Below are 13,425 nucleotides of genomic sequence, written 5' to 3' on the forward strand. Positions count from 1 at the left end.
TGCAACTCAGATTTGCAGGAATTCCCAGTAGATGTACTTGACTATGTACTAAGCTTCAAGTATATTCATTGCGATAAAGAAACACTTAAATACTTCAGGACAGTAGACAGCTTATTTTATAACAGTGGAAAAATTCATAAAGTAATTAGAAACACCTGATCTTTTCAACATATATGGTTAGTAAAGTGCAAGACAAAAATTAGCGAAGGAAAACTACAGAAAATATTACATGCTAGATGGAAATCAAGATAAAAATAATTCAACTGCATAGTTTAGAAAATCTATATGGATAAATTCAGAATATGGATGCCTGTAGTTAAGTTTTTAAAATCTGTTTACTTTAAGTTCTGTATAAACCTTAAATTGACAGTAAATTAATTCAAGTACATGCGACAGATGGGAAGGCAGACAAATGCTGAAGAAGTGAAATGTTACTTTTGAGTCCATAAAACAGTATTGTCTATTATAGAAAGGAAAAAGTTACAAAAATGGGAGACCACTTGCATCTCCCTTGCCTTTCTTTCATACCCGAGGTCATCTGGTTCAAGAATCAAGTTGGAGTTAAAGAAACCAATTCCCACGTGCACAGCAGCTGCTGCTCTGACTGTGTCAGAGTTACTCCCATCAAAAAGAAACACTTCAAAAAAGAACACTTTAATATTAGTGCTGGCTACTAACCTGAAAAAAAGATGATGATACTGAATACTGCTCTATAGCAGACTGATATTCTTTTTCCTCCTGCACTTAAGAAACTTCTAAGGATTTTTTTTTTTTTTAGATCTGTTAGAATTAGTTTAATTAAAGCTTAAGAATACATTCACTCATTCTCTTGTACAGAATCCTAATACAGATGAACACCAGTTTCTAAAGCATTTAAATTAACAATCATAAATTGCTTCTGCATTTTGCAGCATGTTACGACAAAAGGCAGAATTCCAGAAAGGAGTTTTCCCCCCAAAACAAAAATTAGCTCCTGATGAATGCCATGTACTTTCCCATAGATACTAATTTTATTTGAGAAGTGCATATACAAAATGAAAAGGAAAAAAGTCAGATTTAGATATTACTTTGTGAAGTGACTTATGTGATGAGGAATCGTATTTGAACCAACTTGATAAAGATGAATAGTTAAAACCAATTACATTTTTCTCCCAACAGATGAATACTTAGTTTGACTCAGAGTAACTGGTATGAACAAAGAAGTAGAGAACAACAATTAAAAAACCCTCTGAAATAAACTATTTTGTTCTAATGTTAAAGTACTATCTATTTTAAATTTCAAAATGCCATGTTTCCATCTCTTCACGAAAAGACAGACTGAAGACACAATTCCTAGCAACTTGAAGAAAAACCATTAAATAATGGGTTAAGTTTCAAGAACAAAATTTAAATAATCTTCCTGAGGATCTCTAATTATACAGATATTATAATTTGCAAATGATAACTTTTAACATCCAGTCATTCTCAGCCTAAAACACCAGCTTCAGATGAGCTTATAAATAAGGAACAAACATACTCAAATATTGAAGAAAACATGCTTCCATTAAAGGAGATTGCCGAGTCCTAAATGGGCAGCAGTTCAAGAATGCTACACTAGTAGTCAGGCATGTACGATTTACAGTACTTTTACTTTTCTACTGCTGTCACTAAGTTTAGAACATGTCCTACAAAAAGGCCTTGATGATTTTAAAATGTTCTGTAGATCTGTAGCATGCTTATTTTGGTACTTTTCAATACAAGTCTTGAAACCCTGCCTTCAGTCTGATTGTCTTCTATAATCTTTTGCTAGAATCTAATTTACTGTATTCTGTCTCCCCACCCCATTATGCCCATGTAGTTCCCCATATGCTCCGGACAGATTGCCAGCAGCATACATCCTTACAACTTCAGAGGTTAATAATGCCTTTTATTTTTAAGAAAGGCTGACACTTTGTCATCATTTGTCTTATAATTTTAGCCCACGCGATTTGAGAATTAGGGAAGAAATAATCTTTTCATGTCATATGCAGATCTGTCTATAAAGGGAACATCCTCTTAAAACACATTCCACTTAATTGTTTTGCAAAGTCTTCCTGTATAAATAAACACATGAAACAGAAAAGCAGTGGATGGTTTTACATATTATGCTTGTAAAAAGCAACAGGCCACACAGTCAATTTGCATTCCTCCTAAATTCTCAACAATAGTTTTGGAGGCTTTTGGACTTACGTTACTTAAAAATCCAAGAGATAAGATAATAAGCATCACAATGATGGAAAAGCAATTTCAATATATCTAATAACCTAAGTGATGTAAACAGTGTAAGTCCTAAAATCTATCATAAAAGGGGTTATGTTCCTCTTCCTGCGCAAGAGAAATAAGAAAGGTAGGCAGAACAACAGAACTAAGCAAGTTTTTTCCAGTTATCTAAGGACTGGCATAGAGTTTCTTGCCCACATTACACAGATAAGCCAGTTGTTAGTAGAGCGCTTTGGAACATCTGGAATCACCAAGAACACTCTCCTTGTTTATTCTGAAGATAATCCTTCACCCCAACAGCACAAATTAAAAAATTAAAAAAAATCCAACCCAGATTCTAATGGCATAGCGAGTTATGAAGACAACATACACAGAGTTTGTCAATGTGTACAAGGAGGAGAAAGAATTGATAAATTTGAAAACTAATTTGAAAACATTTAATATCTTTGTTACCTCAAATTTGTTATTTCTGCACCATATTTTCAGGCCTTTTTTCCCCCCGAATTTGGCTAGACCTCTGAATCACAGCATCAGTCTTGTACACAGTAGTTCAAAGTCCTCTAGCTGGTGCTTTAATTTATGCTCATGTGATCATTAAGAGGTATTCTGTTATTGCAATCGTTCAACTCATCATTGTTTGGGTTTTTTCCTACTAAATATTCAAATGGCTCTCAGTTATTGAATATTCAATAACTGACAAGTGTATTCATACCAAACTGTAATACATCACCCTCTTCATTATCTTTATGGACAGTAATTTTATAGTATTATTTGCACAGTAAGTTGTCTTCACTCCAAAATTCGACCCCATCTGTTTCAATCGTATACTCACTTTTTCTTTCACTTAAGTTAGAGAAATAACAAAAAGACTCAAGATTTTTCAAAACTACATCTTGCCTCAAGTGCATAAAAGGTTTAAGAGCAACTTCTGAAAGCTAACCAATAAAGTTGTGGTCATATTCCCACATTCACCTAGCATACTGCTACAAAACCTTAACACTGTTCTCAACCTTCAACATCAAACTTAATGAAACTACATCTTCCATCCATGCATGATGTCCAAAACCATTCTATTTTCAATGCTTTTTCAGACAAATAGGTTTTTACTGTGATACGCAGCATATTGTGAGTTCTTCGCTTAAAGAACGCTAAGTGAGAAAAGAATTGCCGTAGACAGTGCATGGACTGTTTGTTATCTGTATATTCATCCGCAGCAGAATTGGACTCTTCTCACAGTCCCTAGCTCAAAGCCACATACACATGAGTAAATCTCAGCCTGTAATCTGATAAACATTTTATTGCATAAACCAGCACTGCAGGCAAAAAAAAAAGCACCCTGAAGAACCAGCAGTCCTATCCTCCCCTAACAGTTTGTTCCTGCCCCAGACTATTCACTGATATATGCCAGTACAAACCTTCATATGGCCACACAGTAAACTGGATTGTGAACCTGATCTGGCTGAAAACTAATCTGGGAGGGAAAAAACCCCACCAAAACAAAACTAACAACGAAACCTGTTCACCATATAGATAGCTGTCTGTGCAAATGTAAAGCAACACAACATGGCACATACTTGTTTTCAGCAGCAGTACGAGCTGACAAAGTCTGACACTCTATTTGAACAACAGCCTCAAGTCTGTATGGGCAAAGCTTCCAGTTCCAGCACACAGCATGGTCAGAGAACCAACTAGAACTTTTCCATCCTAAATAACATCACAGACCTGCCGTGCATCTTAGTGATCTGCAACAAAAAACCACACTGAATATGCCTTTTGACAGTTTTCAAAAACACAAGTTAAAGTCCTAAGTTCATAAACAAATTATAGTGCCAGTGATCTACTAAACCATATAATTAATATTATTTCCTGTTTAATTAGCTAGTTTGTGTTTGGGGCTTAAAAAAAAAAAACCCAAACTTTTTTCTGCTTCTTTTAATCACCAACTTTCAAATTCTCCTCAAAAGTTACATGAAGTTTAGATGGGAAAAAAAATTTATATACGTACATCCAGATAGATAGAAAAATAATTTCTGAACAGCTATGCACCACATTTATTTGCAAGTACTGTAAGTACTTAAGTAAATAACAATTACACTTACTATTAGCTCTTATTCCTTTTAATAACCTATTTATTTCAATAGTCTAACAAAGGTAATATCCTTCTATGTACTCACATATGTACTTAAGTTCATGTACATGTATTTTATTTTTAAATTTCATAAAGAAATTGTATATGATAGTGGTCTTTAAGTGCTTTGAGCATTAACTTTTACGAGCTAACAAAAACAGTGTATCAGCTCTTACATTCCAAGAGTTGAGCAATATTCTCCGGGTTTAAGGCCCAGCACTAATTCAGAAAGCTGCTACTGTTGTAGTAATCCACATGAGAAGTTCTCCTTTTTGACCTGATCTGCTTGCAAGTGTCCCTATCACACCAACAGACAGAGCCTTACATTATTGCTGTGATTTGTCTCAGAACTTTGATACAATCTATTAGCACCTTGATATTGCAGACTTAATTATGCCTTCTCCTGGCTACAGATCTACCGCCTATTGTATTTTGTGACACTCTAATAACAATTGTGGAAAGTTAGTGGAAAGCTGTCCCCCTGGTTCTTCTCAGTAGAAACAGCACTCGTTCTGCTAATTTCATTTTCAGGTTAACATGTTCTTGTGCTTAATGGAAACTTAAAATCTATAAGCCCCACTACCATGTTGCAGGATAGCAAACGTTTGAAAAACCTCAACAGAAAAACCAGTTTGCTTCAGCACCGGACTACTATACATAACACTACAGACATGAAAGATATTACAGGCTTTTGATTCAAGCCCTCTGATCTGTACTTACCAAGTCAGAAATTCTCTGTCATTTAAAAACCAATACACCTCCAGTGAAGAAAATAAGGCTTAAAGAAATCCACAGGAATTGGAGGGAAAAAAGCTAACTAATTTAGTCATGTCCACGTTAAGGTTTTTGCCAACGTAGCCCAGTTTTCCTGACTTGCATAATGGGCCAGAGCAAATCCTCCCTGGGTCCTGCCACATATCAACCTTTCTTTATGGCACAAAAAAAAGAACAGGAAAAATCTGCATACATTAACCTTTCATAGCCCAGCCCTTCCCCGTCAGCAATTTCTTATTTGGTATCTGATAGGTATCTATATATCTATAATAAAATAACAAAAGGTCTTTAGTATAGATGCAGTGTCCTAGCAAAATACACTTATGCTAATATTCCTGGGTTTCTTCCCTCGTTGCCCAGCAGAAGCAACAAACTACACTGATGAGAGCATGGTTTTGCCATCATGGTGCATCCGCTCCAGAAATGCTCTGTACACCACTGTAGCAGCAAACAGGAGCTACAGCTGAAGTGGACATAACGTTGCTACACAATATAGGAAACTGCATCTGTACCTAATAACAAGAAAAGCAGAAGGTGTGGCCTACTCTTAAAAAACAATCAGATCATCACTACCCACAGTTGGTGGTCCCACAACTGAGCCATAGTAACTGATCACATGAACTCTCTCAACTCATCCTATTTGTGAAGTTAAATGCATTAGCCTGAATAGCTTGATTTCAGCCTCTTCTATTACCCACAGTGCAACAGCAGCAGAACTCCCAGCAGAGCTGGTCCATTTAGCTGAACATAAGCCTGGAACTGCACACTACTATCCTGTTCATAGTGCCTGCTCACCACAGAACTCAGCTATGTCCTCCTCACCAGCTGCCAGAAATTGCACTAGCAAAGTTGATGGATGCCACAAAACTGCGTTAGTTTGACACACAGTCATGGAATTCCTGAAGGTTCAGGAAAGCACCCCACAAAGCACCATGAGAAAACTCACAGAGCACAACTTTGCTCCACAAGATGCACGCCCAGACTGCCACGCAAATAGTTCAATTCACTAGTGAGCTGTCAAACAGTAAGTAATCAGTAACTGTAAAATGGCAGTAACAAAAATGGTGTGGACTTGTGTCAGTGTGACATAATTATACTGCTGCAGTTCAAATAAACAAACTAATCAGATGTAATGTTACTGCAAGGACAGGCCCAAAGCATTTTGTTAACTAATGGCACTACTAGTTTCTGTTTCAATGTAGTACTTCCGAATCGTATCTCAAAGTAACAGAAGTCATGGATCGGATCCTACAACATAAAACTAATTTCTTTAAAAAATAAACACACCCCACCTCCCCCCAAACACTAGCAAAGAAGTTATTTTGCTTGTGCCAGGAATTGCAGACCAAGCATTCATAATTAAAGCATCAAAGTACCATAAAAATGCCTTGCCCATGCTACAGAGCAGCATCTCACGAGAGATGCTTCAGCTCAGTCCGATCCTGAACCCATTTGCTTACTGGATCCACATAGCGAAAACAAAACGAACAAAAAGCCGACCATCAACCAATTCATATCAGTTGTACAAGCGATTTCTAGAAAAAGCAAAACCAAAAAGCAGACTGAGACCCTCGCGCTGCATATAACACACCATAAGGCTTTTTACTTTCAATCTAGAGAGAGACAATGTAATGTCTTAGTGTCTAATTCAGCAAAGCACTGAGACATTGACAAAGAGGTTCTTAATCCCATCATTAAGCCCTTAAACCACCATTTCCCAATGTAAAGGATATGTTTATCTAGTTATTCTACTACAGATTTTAGGTTACATTGGAATGAATGACCATTCACAATGTATAAAACTGTTCCAGCAGAGCTATTACACATACTGTAACTAAATATACTTTTCTACTAGCCATCACTAATAATTTATCCTGAGTTAAAACAACCGATCTGAGTCTTAGAAAGACATCTGCTCTGATAAAGAAAATTCAGTCAGATGTATACAAGTCTACATCATATCCAAATTCCCATGTTAACACGCAGACTGACAGAATTCAGAAGATAGAAAAAAACCCAACCCAAAACAAAACGAAAAGCCCCACCCATGCACCTACCTAAAGGTATTCTAAGGACTGTTTATGTTCCACTGAGAACGGGATGTATATTTTAGTAATACAAGTTTTGAACAGAGTAGTGTTTAAAGAGTAATATATATCCACAAATGGAAAAAAACCTGAAGTGTTTCCCTAAATCCACCAGTTCGAGAAGCACTTGTAGGGACCTGAAAAGTCCCAAGCAGCTGTACACACATTTTCATGTCTAAACTGCAGTAGACTAGTTCAGGATATTTTTCACTTGAATGTGACATTTTCTTGTTCTGAAGAAGCAGGAGTAATTCAAAATCACTTGAGGCTAGTCTGTCCTAGCTGAACAGTATTTGAAGGCAGTCTTACTGCTGAGTGTTCAGCCTAATTACAATATCTGTTCAAAACAGATTAATTAGGTTACTTGTACCTTTTTAAGGTGTCCTTAGGCACTTGACCACAGCTAATAATAAATACCCAGTACTTTTTATCTCTAAAAAAGCAAGCATCATTACCTCTATTCTAAAGATGAGGAAACTGAGACATGAGTAAGCAAAGTCATCTGCCTAATGTCATCTAGCTGAGAGCAGAGCAGCCAGGAACGAAATGCAGGTCTTCAGAGTCGCGTCTAGCAGTTTAACCCAACACGGCGAGGTACAAATGCCTAATTTTATATGCATTTATATACAAAACATAGCTGTGTAATGTAAGACTCAACTGCCCAATTTATATCATGCAGACTAACAAAACACTAAGCATTTTTCAATCATACTCATTTTATGAATATTCTTGTCCCAGATATGAAACGGAAAAATAAAACAAACTAAAACCTATACCGGATGTGCCATCATGTAAGCATAATTTACATATATATTTCAGTTGTTGCACTGTTCATCACTACTTTTAAAAAAAGTTACTAATAGTCTTCAAACACGATTCTGTCATGAATTTTATGCTTCAAGATTCCCGAGTACAGCATCTTAGGAAATTAGATGACTAGGGCTTCCATTAGAACAAAATATCCATTAAAAAAATCCCTTTATTCTGACCAATACAGAAATAAAGACATTTTTGCCAATGTTTTTTAATTTTAGAAATAGGTATTATGGCCAAGTTTGAAAAACTCATTCCAAGTAGAGCCTTTAACACTTCCATTTGAAGCAAATGAAGGTCTGTTACATGCTTATTTACTTTAGGGCATAGCCCAAGTTCTCTATCTTGACCAAACAATTTCATTTAAGCAAATAAAACAAAGCAATATAAATATCTGGCATTAAACAGGTATTGTTTTTGGAAGCACAATTTTGAGTGAACCAAAATTTTTCTTAAAATAAAACCTGTAACGTTGATGAGAAAAATCTAAAGTTTAAAACATTTATATTACTGTCTAGAAAAGAAGTGGTAGAGAACACCTGGAAGTACAAAAGTACCATCATTTTGCATACAAAATAGCTTCATTGAAATACTCGTAATAATTTCTGTTACCCCAGCCATATCAACGTACTATGCTGACATCTATCATCACTCCCAAGAAAGCACACACCTTTGAAAATACACACATACACGCTATACCTCAAAAACCCTTTTTTTTATATTAATAATTATTTAAAAAAAAAAAGACTTTTTTTCTTATAAGACTTAAAAGGTTTTCTTTCATGGATGCCTTACTTAACAGCCTACAGCATCATAAGTTAAAGTTTAATTTTATGAGGAAACAGAGTTGCCACTTCCACCAGGAATCAAAGAGTTAAAGGCTGTGCAATTAACCTGAAAGCAAGCACTGGAGAGGCTAGTTCACCTGCTGGACAAAGTTCCAAAAGGATGCAAGCCCAGAGGACAGCAGAATTTTGGAAGGGAAGGCAACATCAGCAATACTGGTTCTTACCCAAGCTCCTTCCCCCTCCTACAAAAGCACCTGAAAAAGGAGGTAAAAAGGTAAGCTCATTTTATGTAATCTTCCAATCTTTGGTAATGAGGTAATTTTGCTGGTGAAGCTACTAAACAGAACAAACTAAAAAGAGGATTTGTTTACTGCCAAGTTTATTTCATACTATGCATTTGCTAACTGCTGAGGAATAAGTGTTTCATTTTTCACCTTGAACGAACTTATGAGAAAGCTTGCTTACATCCTATTAACTGTCTGTGAAATGTTTAAAGTAAGATATAGAAGAATGGAGAAAATATTTTGTAGAAAAAGCAGGACAGAAACGTCTAGTGGATGTTTGCTAGCAGAGGTTTTTAAGAAACAGCTCGATCAGATACAGAGTCACTTTTTTAAAGTCTAAACTGTCACTGCGAAAGTGTGATCTAAGGCCTATTTAAGGCCTGTTCAACTAAACCCAACACACTTTGAAACAAGTACATATACCACATCTATGTTTTACCACTTTCCTCTTAGCAGTTAGTTACTTTACCCTTTTGTTTTTCATATTTTCTCAGAACCCACTTCACATCCTGTTAGTCAGTAGTTGTGAAAGTTTGCCAATCTTCATATCAGGAGAGTTCAATTGATTCATGACTACTGATCCACTTTTATTAACTTCATCCAAATCGAACAGTTAACTACTTATAGCATGCTGGAGTACTCAGGGCTATCATAACCAAGTACATGCAGAGCATACAATATCAACAAGCAATGTAATTTATTGATCACTAACTGACAGCCACTTTATATTCCATGTCAGGATCAAGCTTGGGATTAACACTGGGTTTAGCTTGTTTTCAGTAGGTTTTCACGAGTATTAGCAAAACATCTAAACCACACATCGTTCACGATCTAGATCAACCCAGCTACGTGACGCTTTCAACCTTTACTGTAGCCATGCATTCTACAACTTCCTCATCTTTCTGTGCAAGACTGCAATATGCAAGTAAAAGCCCATTTTACATATAAGCACTTTTTAAGTTAGAGTTCTTTAGATTGAGGAAGTTTCCTCCTGAAGAAACACAAGTGAAATGGCGTATCTCACACTTCACTGTAGCTCCCTTTACTTTGGGAACATGCCACTAAACTAGCTTTTACGCCCAGGTATATGAAGAGTAATTTGTTTTGAAGAATTCCCAAGAAAAATGATACTGATGCCTTTGTATTCCACTGCTAATATATGCCACTGCAAACAAAACTGTACCTTTAAAGTGGTTCTTCCTGATATGGAAGTTCCTCTTAAAAATACCTAAAATTTAGCAGTTTACAAAGCTTAAACCCTACTGGGACTTCCATATTCACCTCATAACCTTTCTGTCTTGCCCAAAGAACTGTATTTATTGATACAGAAGTTACCACATATAACGGAAGAGACCAAAGCATCTAATCCATTCTGTTTGTTTTTTTTTTTTTTTTAAATTAGTATCACTGTCAGTTTCATCTTCCAAAGAAAAAAAAAAACCACAAATAAAACCAACCCTCCCCACCCCAACAACAAAAAGTCCCCCCCAACAAAAAAACGCACTCACTTCTGTTTAAATTAATCTGAACCCCACTCTCAGTACTTCTACAGAAATTCTGCTTCCATTTAGCTTACCTGTAAGACTACCATAGTTACTTATTCACACAGCTCACCACTTCAAACAGGTTTACCAGCTTATATATCATCGTATCAAGTTTGTATTAACATAGCGATTCTTCCTAGACACTTACGAGGCACTGATTAAAGTTCCGCATTTTAGATGGATTCTTAGCCTTCAGCCATCTCATGTGCTACAATATTAAGCAGACTGCTACATCTGTTTTGTGCTTTCTTTTCCGTTGTTACTCAAGTGAGCACATTGCTAATGTTTAAAATTACAGGAGAATTTAACAGCATTTAGGAAACAAAATTTCTCCTTTTTCAAGCATGCCTTTCTAATTTCTATTCAAGCATTAAATTCAATGCTTTCTATTTAGGGACGTCTTACTTTGGCTAATTGTCCAACTAATAAATTCAGAGACACAGCCTGGTTAACCATAACAACTTGCATAGATTTAGCGATGTATATCTGAAAAAAAAAAAAAAAAAAAAAAAAGCAAGCTTTCTTTTGGACAAGGAAAAGCAGAAGAGCTAGCAGGTTGAGCTGACATTTAAAGATACGAGCACGAAAGTGAAGCTCCGAATCGCGTCTAACCCTGCAGCTGACAAGCAGAAAAGTAACAGTTGCACAGGCAACCAAAACTAGTCAAACTACAGGGATGGAAACAACCAACCGTTGAATTTTCAGGACCTTTTACAGTGTTGGGGGGTTGTTTGGCGGTTTTTTGTAGTGACAAGAACCCTTGCCGTGTGACAAATAACATTGCTCGGACCATTTTCTGCTCCTCACAGGCTCCGAGTTCAAGGCCTACATAAAGGAAGCGGCTCCAACTCCTGCGCGGTGCAACGTACAGGGGAAAAGCTCTTTGCTTGACCCTGACGCAGGCGGTGGGGTGGCTACCAGGAGCCCCTCCGGCCGGGGCCCTGATGAGTGCCGTGCCCGGGACGGCGAGGCGCGGGGGGGGGGGGGGCGAGCGCTAGCAGCCACCGCAGCGGCTCCGCCGCGCCGGCGGGAGCGGGCAGCCTCCGCGCTGGCGCAGGGCGCTCCCCAGCCGGCGGGGCCGTGGCCGGGGCGGGGGGCGCGGCCCGGGGCAGGCCCTGCCGGAGGGACGCGGCCGCTCGGCGGGGGGAAGGAGGGAGCCGAGAGCAGACAAAAGCGGGTCGCGGCCGGCAGCGGGGTGGGGCCGTGACCGGGCGGCGGCGCCTCCGCTCCCGGGGGAGAGCAGCGGGAAGAGGCCTGGGGTGGGCACGGGCTTCCGCCGCCTCCTCGGCCCGGCCGCGGGGTGGGGTGGGCGCCCAGCGGCGGGCAGGGGGCGGCGGGGCGCGGCGAGGCCGCGGGCGGCGGTGGCGGCTCCATCCTCCCCGCGAGGGAGGGGAGCGGGGCTGGGGCGGCGCCCAGAGGGACGTCGCCGCCGCTTACCTGGAGCTCGGTGAAGAGGAGCTCCCTCTCGGCCGCGTTGGACGCCATTGCGCTGGGGTTTGAAGTCCGCACCTGGACGCTGCTGCTGCCGCCGCCGCCGGCGGGGAGGGGAGCGAGGGAGGCGGGTCCGGGGCCGGGACTAAGGGCGCATCGGGGGCGGGGGGAGCACTCCGTGCTCAGGCAGGCAGGGGGACGCGGGAGGGGATGCCGCTGCCCCCCCCCCTCCTCTCATGGGGGTCGCGCCGGGCGCTGGGGCGAGGTGCGGTGCGGTCCCCCGCCCAGGCGCGGCGCTCGGCCCTGGCAGCGCTCGGCCGCCGCGGCTGCTGCTCCTGCGGCCGCCGCGGATGTCGCACCATTTGGCTGTCACCCTGTCGCAAAAGCGTCGCTGCTTTGCGGCTCCCGGAGCACGTGATGGTGTGTGTGGGGAGGAAGAGCGGGCTCCCTGGAGGCGGCTGGCAGCCCGCCCCCGCTTCCCCCCCCCGCCCCGCCCCGCCCTGCGGGCAAGAGCGGCGCGAGGCGCGGAGCGCGGGCTGGGCGGCAGGGCGCGAGGGCGCGCGCGCGCCTCGGCCCTCGCGCCTGAGCCCTCTCCCTTCGGCCCCCTCAGCCGCTCGGTCTCCTCGCTGCCTGCCGTCCTCCCGCCTCGCCGCGCTGCGCTGCGCTGGCGGCGCTCCCCCCTCTGTAAAGCTGCAGCACTGGGAGTCCTGCCGTTGCACTCTGTGGTGGCCGGGGGAGGGAGGGGGGGGCGTGTGGCACATCCCTGTTGTTGGGGGTTGCTGGGGGTCGGCTCGCCAGGCCTAGGAGACGGGTAAAGCCGGGCCGTTTTTAGCAAAAGCAGCTAGCTCAGGAAGGAGAGGTCGTGCTTGTCTCAGGCGCCGGGAGAGGGGGCAGCCACCTGCCGCCCCGGGGACCTGGAGCAGTGGCCCAGGAGGTTGTGGTGAGTGGGCGCTGTAAATGCCGTTCTTATTAGTTTAAAGGGCTAAACATACGTACGTGGGGTGCTTGGTGAGTTTTGGGGGGATTGGCACTGTTCACTTAGTCTGCAGAGTAATGAGCTTCAAAGTCAGCTTGAGTGTCTGGGAGGAAATGGTTTCTCTTCCCTCTTGGCAGCATGTGACACTAGCATTTATTCTCAGTTTCCTGCCTGTGTCAGTTGGGTTTTTTTTTTCACCTGTCCATAAACACATACTTTCTGTTGGCTAGTCTATACACACACGTGCATTCTCATTCCACCTTAATGTTGGATGTTACACTGGGCTAACTGAACTTGTACAAAACGCTGTGTGGAAGCAATTAAAACTATTTTTTTTATCTGCGCAGTTCATGTCAAACTCA

The 13,425-nt window shown here is 41.1% G+C and overlaps 1 protein-coding gene across 2 annotated transcripts in view; it reads right to left on the reverse strand.

Annotated features, from left to right (window-relative positions):
* PKN2 (protein kinase N2) overlaps nucleotides 1-12,124 on the reverse strand; it is a 56,872-nt gene extending 44,748 nt beyond the window's left edge. For both annotated transcript variants that reach the window (XM_059821670.1, XM_059821669.1), the window contains exon 1: nucleotides 12,094-12,124. The gene's annotated coding sequence lies outside the window, so the exon portion shown is untranslated. The remainder of the gene's footprint in view (nucleotides 1-12,093) is intronic.
* Between the last annotated feature and the right edge of the window lie 1,301 nt (nucleotides 12,125-13,425).

This window comes from Gavia stellata, chromosome 10 (assembly GCF_030936135.1).
Source record: "Gavia stellata isolate bGavSte3 chromosome 10, bGavSte3.hap2, whole genome shotgun sequence".
Taxonomy (NCBI): Eukaryota; Metazoa; Chordata; class Aves; order Gaviiformes; family Gaviidae; genus Gavia; species Gavia stellata.